We start from the raw sequence: 7,665 nt of genomic DNA on the forward strand, positions 1-7,665 counted from the left end.
TCTAGAGCATTGAGGTGGAAGGCCCACCCTCAACCCCCAGGGCAAACTCACCCTTTCCATGCATGTGGGCCACTCCACTCTTCCAGCCCGAGACCTCTTGATTTCAGACCTCAACTTTCATCGTTCTTTGGGGATGTGGGTACAGCCAATTTTATTTTAGGTGGATGCTGTCTGTCTCTTTCTCTCATAGCCACCCTCTTTCCCATTCCCCTTTCTTCTCCCAAGAAAGGGATATTTACATAAACCAGAGTTTAAGAATCGATTTAATTGTTATTCAGCTAGCCTTGCTAGGCTTTTTATTAATGATTCTTACCTTCCTTTCTTTAGGAGCCTTTAGAAACGGAAACTTTTGGAAATCTCTCCATTTTTTTTTTCTTTTCTTAACTTTTGGTGGGTTGTAATTACTGGAGCAGTCAGCATTAACTGGCTCTCCAATTGCCTGGGGGCATAGACTGGTTCCACCAAAACCCCAGTCTTTAATGGTTCCCGCCCCAGTGGGGGAGGGGAAACCATAAGGTGGGGGAATGCTTATCCCAGGTTTTAGTTTCTTTTTTCCCTGCAGCCAGCACATGGCACAGTTCAATTCTGCCTTGGAAAAAGGTTTATTTTTCTTAACATGACACAGGAGGTCAGCATAGAGCCAACCCTTATTTGCCTTACATTTTGGCCAGAATACATTTGGCAGCAAAATGCCTTTTTTTCTTTTTCTTTTTTTTGTCTAAACATAACAATAATATTTGATCATTTTCTTTTACCTTTTCCCTTGGTCCAATTACTTTTAGCCCAATGTTTTAACATGTTTCCCAATGGATTTTTTAGAGGAATATTCCCTGGGGACCCTAAAGGTACCCCCTTCCCTTTATTCCCAGCCGGCTGACTGCCTCAGTTCCCCATTCTGAGTCTTGCCTGGGCATCTTTCCCTTAGGATCAGCTCTAGGCTCATCAGAATGTCCCCATTCTGAGTCTTGTTTGGGCATCTTTCCCTCAGGATCAGCCCCAGACTCTTAGAATGCTTTAACCACCAAGGTAATATAATATTTCTTTCCTTACCTTGGTCCGTGCACGGAGTTGTCTGGTTAACCAGAGGCAGGCTTTTCCTTTCCCCCCTTTTCTCATCCACAACTGGCAGATCCAAGCGTCTGGTCTCGGGCCCTTTAGCTGCCGGAGATGGGCCCCCAATGGCGGAGTCTGAGACCACTCAATCAGCGGGGCCGCCTACCCTTTGTTCACCTCGGGGGTCCCCCTCCAAAGCTTTGGATCCCGGATGAGCCCCCATGTTGTCAGAAATAAAGTGGTACCTGTAAGGGAATAAATGCTCACTCGGTTTTGGAGGAGAAAAGAATTTATTTACAATCTTGCAAGATAGGGTGTCCAGCCAAACATGGCAGGCTGGCGTGCCAGAGGAAGAGAATGGCGATCTTTAAATCTCCTACTTGTAATTCGCAAGTCCCTCCCCTGTTTCCCCATTGACTGGGTACTACAGAGGTTACAGCCTATCCAAGAACAGTAACTAATTTATCTTTTGAGATTTTAATTTGTACAGCCAATCCCAGAGAGCCAACTAACTTATTATTGAGATTTTGAACTGATCAGCCTATCCCAGAGAGTTCATTTAGTTTAAAAAAAAAATTTTTTCTGCGAGTTCCCGCCTCTGATTTTACCTCATATCTCTTTACATTCCAGTAACCATGGTTACTTTTCCATATAAGGGGCTGGCAGATTTTTCTCATTATCACGGGGCTTGTTTAAACTGGTTTTGCCTCCATTTCCCTTATTCCATGCTGTCTTTATGTGAAAATAAACTTATTCCTTTTTTACAGCATATGATAAAGAGTATGGGTTACATTTTGTGAATTACCAAGCACATACATATGACATTGAATACGAGTTAGAGCTCAAGTACTTCCTGGGGCTAAAATAGCTAAAGGATGAAACTACCAGGCAGTCTGCTTTAATCCATATTTAGTTTTTACCATTTTTAAACCTTGACCATTGTGAGGTTTCATCATTAAGCAGTGATATTACCAGTTTTTTATCATTTTTTAACCTTGGCCACAGAAGTAAATTTCCCTTTCCACCAACTTTCTGCAACTCTCTATATTCATTCAGTTTTTGTTCCATATCCTTTCCTTTTCTTCATTCTGAAGCAGTGAGTCATTTAGGATAAAACTACTTTCTTTTTACTTCAACAAAAACATCCCTTATACCCTCTACATTCAAGTCATCTTAGGCATTTAAGGGTGTCAGTCTTCTGTTCTAGCTGCCCATTTTCTTTACATTGTTCATAGTAAAAGCCATGAAGTAACACAATCATGCTTCCCTTTTGGAATCAGCAGTTTCTTGACCTGCTCTATTTGAAAAGTTCATTTTACCAGTCCTCCATTTTCCCTGACTGGATTTACAGGCTTAAAATTGTCCTTTGCAAAACATTGTAAAAAGTGCTCCATTCTGATCACACTCCCTTTATCTAGTGTATGAATGAGTAGAAAAATGGGGATAAAAACTAAAGGACAAATGGGGTGGGATGGGGGATGATTTAGGGGTTCTTTTTTCACTTTTATTTTTTATTCTTGTTCTGGTTCTTTCTGATGTAAAGAAAATGTTCAGAGATAGATTGTGGTGATGAATGCATAACTATGTTATCATACTGTGGACAGTTGATTGTATACCATGGATGATTGTATGGTGTGTGAATATATCTCAATAAAGTTGAATTAAAAAAATAGAAAAAAATAGTGACAGAGAAAAAGAATAATGCTTGTTTGACCACCTTGGTTATGTGATTAGTAGTGAGATAAATTTGGTATAATCTGGGCACCAAAAATATATGATCTATCCCTTAAAAAAAAGTGCTCCATTATGAACATGGTTTAACAAGGTATGACAATCTTTGGAGGGTATATTTTGCTGATTGTTTTTTTGTATGAGATATACGCAAGGGAGACAAAGATAAAGAATGTCCATCACTGAGTTTAGGCCTCTTGGGATTAATGATATTTACTTCAGAAGTGGAAAATTATACAAGGATATTCATCAATACATCCTAAAGAAAGTGCTGCTCTTCCTGGATGCTGCAATGAACTCACAGGAGAAAATAGCTCTGAAGTTATTAGGCATGACTTTTGGTGAATTAATTTTATAATCAGCTTCAAAGCCTCAATAATAATGGGACTTCCTGTTGCTCTTGTTTCAGATTGAGAAACTGGCAAGATGGCCTCTCTTGATGTAAGAGTCACAGGACTTATAGCCTGCAATGCACGACAAGTACCTTGTCAGAGGTGACCATACTATTTTCTCCTTGAATTAGATCTGGGGTGACTCTTAAAAATGTTTGAAACAACTCGTTTTGAATTTGAAATCAGTCCACAAATATTAGCTCAGCATCTTCATTTACATGTTCCACCCCAACATAGATCATCTCAGGATCTTCACCATCCACTTGTTTGGTTTCTTTCACACTTTTCTGTGGTTCTGGCTCTTGTACACACATATCAGTGCTTCCATTACATAAAATGCAACCTCAAGTGTGCAATGATACTTCTAAATAAATTGAGATATTTCAGGCAGAAGGTCACATCTGTTCCACATCCATGGTGATCCTGGAGCTCCCAGTGGCACACCAGCATTATGGCACTACCCAGGCAAAGCTCTAATGTCTAATTTTTATGGTATTACTATAACTACCCTGGATCTCTTTTAGCTAATACTTACATTTTATATTTTTTTATCCCTTCACTTTCAGCCTACTTTTATCTTTAAATTTAAGGTGAGTCTCTTGCAGACAGCATATACTTGAGTCAATTTTTTATGGCCAACTGATTTTGTTTTGTTTTGTTTTGTTTTGTTTTTTTGCATTTTTTAATGTGAAATATAATACATATACTAGAAAATGATAAGTTTCAAAGTAAAATTAAACAGGAATCTAAAGAGCAAATTTCAAAGAATTGGATGGGTTACTCTTCTACAATTTCAGTTATTTCTTTCCAGCTGTTCTAATACACTAGAGACTAAAAAATATATTTATATGATCCAGTATTCATGGTCCTTTGTTAAATCTTATCTTGTCTTTTGCTACCTCTCCCTCTCATTGGACCACTATTTCAGTCTTCAGGGATATGTGGGCATTGACCACCCTAATGTTTTCATATTGTAAAGGGGTGTCAATAGTATGGGGAAGGGGGTGCATCAGGTTGATGTTTTTGAAGAGGCTGTTACCTCTGAGTGTGGGGACATATCTGGCATAGGAATACTCTGGAGGATTTAAATTCCTGAGAAATAAACCTAGTGAGTGAAATTTTAGAGTCTCAGATAGGGATCTGTGTATTCATTAGAATTTTGGGGACTAATGTTTATTTGTGCTTGGCATACTGTGGCCATTTGAAATATTTAGCTGATGCTTGCACCATACTAACATCCAGGAACAAACTCTTGACTCTATTTTAAATATCTTAGCCACTGAATCCTTATTCTGTAAACTGTCTTTCCCCCCATTTGGGCAAGAAGGCACTCTCAGTCTCTTGATGTCTGCATCAGACTCCTTCCTGGGAGTCATATCCCACATTGCCAGGAAGATTCACTCCCCTGTGAGTCATGTCCCATGTAGCAGGGTGGGTAATGAATTTCTTTGCAGAGTTGGGCTAGAAATAGAAAGACCACAAATAAGCAACAAAAGAAGCTCTCTGTAAGTGACTGTTAGAAATAATTATAAGTAGAATTAGTCTTTACAGCCATAAGTTTCACAACAGCAAGCTTCAAGATCAAAGGTTTGACATTAAATAGGGGGTTCCTAATTTCACACAGAATATATTCTGTCCAAGATAAGCAATGTTTCACATTATCTTCACTTTGTTGTTCAATCATCACTCTCACTTTTAAAAAATTATCATAACCCAAAACACCCCAAAGCTATTATTATGTCCTAATTAATTATTCCTAGTATTAATGTGGTTCTACTAAGGCTTTCCTATTAAATATAGTGTATGGTATGCCATGACTAGTTTTCCCCATATACCACTATGTTGTTAACTCTGTACCAGTGTCATACCTTATAAGCACATCATACAATCACTTATTTATATTTGTGGTGCTTATCTGTGGGATACATGGCATTAAACAACCCTTTCAATCATGTTCAGCTTCAATATAGCACTGATACTTTTAATCCCATTAATGAGATTTTGTCACTCCTGTCCTTTCCCATTCTTTTAAGTTCAACCTCATTAACAGGAGCTATCATTCCCCTTCTCTAGCTTCTGTCTATTTCTGGGTCTTCTATATTCTACATTTTAAGACACTGATTTTACATTATACAAAAGTTTCATATTAGTGATAATATGCAATGTCTTTCCCTTCATGTCAGCATTATGTTATCAGGCTTCATCCATTTTGTCACATATTTCAGGACTTAATTCCTTCTCACTTCTGCATAATATTCCGTCATATGTATACACCTTTTATTTATCCACTCACCTGTTGAAGGAACTTGGATTGTTTCCATCTTTTGTCAGCTGTGAAAAGGCCACTAAAACATCAGTGTGAAAATGTCTGTTTGTGTCACTCCTTTCAGATCTTCTAGATATATACAGAGTAGTGGGATTGAAGGATCATGGGGTAGCTTAACATATAGTTTTCTGAGCAACTGCCAAACTGTCTTCCACAGCATCTGTAAAATTGTACATTCCCACCAGAAGTGGATAAGGGTTCCAACTTCTTCACATCCTTTCCATCATTTGTAGTTCCTTGTTTGTTTAATGGCAGCCATTCTTATTCATGTGAGATGATACCTCATTGTGGTTTTGATTTGCATTTCCCTAATTGCTATTAAGATGATTATTTTTTCATGTGAATTTTAACCATTTGTGTTTCCTCTTTGGAGAAATGTATTTTCATATCACTTTTCCTTTCATAATTGGGATGTTTATACATTTGTTGTTGAGTTGTAGGATTTCTTTATGTATGCTGGATATCAGATATATATATCTTATCAGATATATGGTTACCAAAACTTTTCTCCCATTGAGTTGTCTGCCTCATTGCCTTTTTGACAAAATCCTTTGAGCACACAAGCTTTTGATTTTGAGGAGTTCCTATTTATCTACTTGTTTTTCTTTTGTTTCTTGTGCTTTGGGTTTAAGGTCTAATTAGCTACCTCTTATAATACTTGTATTGAGGATGTTTCCCTACATTATCTTCTAGGGGTTTTATCATACTGGCTCTTATATTTAGGTCTTTGATCCAACTTGAATTAATTGTTGTATAGGGTGTGACATAGGGGTGATCTTTCATTCTTTTGGATATATATATCCAGTTCTCCCAGGCTCAATTGGGGAAGAGACTATTCTGTCCCAGTTCAATGGATTTGGGCGACTTGTCAAAAATCAGTTGAACAAAAACATGGGTGTCTATTTCTTATTTCAACATTTTATTCCATTATCAATGTGTCTATCTTTCTGCCAATTCCATGCTCTTTTGTCTACTGTGGCTTTCACTTCAGGAAAAACAAGTCCTTCCACTTCATATTTCTTTTTTAGATTTTTTTTTTTTTTTTTGCAAGTCAAGATCCCTCTCTCTTCCAAATAAATTTGATAACTAGTTTTCCAAGTCTGCAAAGTAGGTGGTTTGAATTGTTATTGGATTGCATTGAATCGGTAAATCAATTTGCATAGAATTGACATCTTAATGAGTTTTAGCCTTCCTATCCATGAACATGGGATATCTTCCCACCTATATAAGGCCTCTTTGATCTCTTTTAATAAAGTTTTGTAATTTTCTGTGTAGAGGTTCTTTACATCATTGGTTAAGTTTCTTCCTATGTACTTGATTCTTCTGTGGATGGAATTTTTTGTTGATTATCTATTCAGTTAGATCATTACTAGAATAAAGGAGCATTACTGATTTTTGCACATTAATCTTGTATCCCTCACATATTGCTGAATTTATTAGCTCAAGCATCTATGTTGTCAATTTCTCAGAATTCTCCAAATATACATTCATGTCATATGAAATTAATGAGAGTTTCACTTCCTTCTCTCCAGTTTGGATGCATTTACTTCTTTTACTTGCTGGGTTGTTCTGGCTGGAAATTCTAGCACAATGGTGAATAGTAGTGGCGACATTGTGCTTCCTTATCTCATTTTCAATCTTAAGGGAAGGATTTCATTTGCTCACCATTGAGGACCATGTTGTCTGGGTTTTTCACAAATGCCCTTTATCATGTTGAAGAAGTTTCCTTCAATTCTGACATTTTGAATAGTTTTTTTTTTTTTTTAATCAAAAAGCAATGCTGAATTTTGTCAAATGCTTTTGCAGCATCTATCAACTTATTTGTTTTTTCTATTTCAGTTTGTTTATGCATTGTATTTCTTTGACTTATTTTCTTATGTTGAACCACCTTTGTGTACCTGGAATGAGCCCCACTTGGTTGTGTTGTATAATTCCTTTAATGTGCCTTTGGATTCATCTTGCAATATTTTGTTGAGAATTTTTACATCTATATTCATTAGGGAGCTTGGCCAATAGTTTTCTTTTCTTGTAGTACTTTGTCTGGTTTTGGTGATAGAGTGATGTTAGCTTCATAAAATTAATTAGGTACCAATCTTTCTTCAATATTTTGAAAGAATTTGAACATGAATGGTGCCTGTTCCTTTTTGTGTGTTTTCTAAAGTT

Source organism: Choloepus didactylus, chromosome 4, assembly GCF_015220235.1.
Source record: "Choloepus didactylus isolate mChoDid1 chromosome 4, mChoDid1.pri, whole genome shotgun sequence".
Taxonomy (NCBI): Eukaryota; Metazoa; Chordata; class Mammalia; order Pilosa; family Megalonychidae; genus Choloepus; species Choloepus didactylus.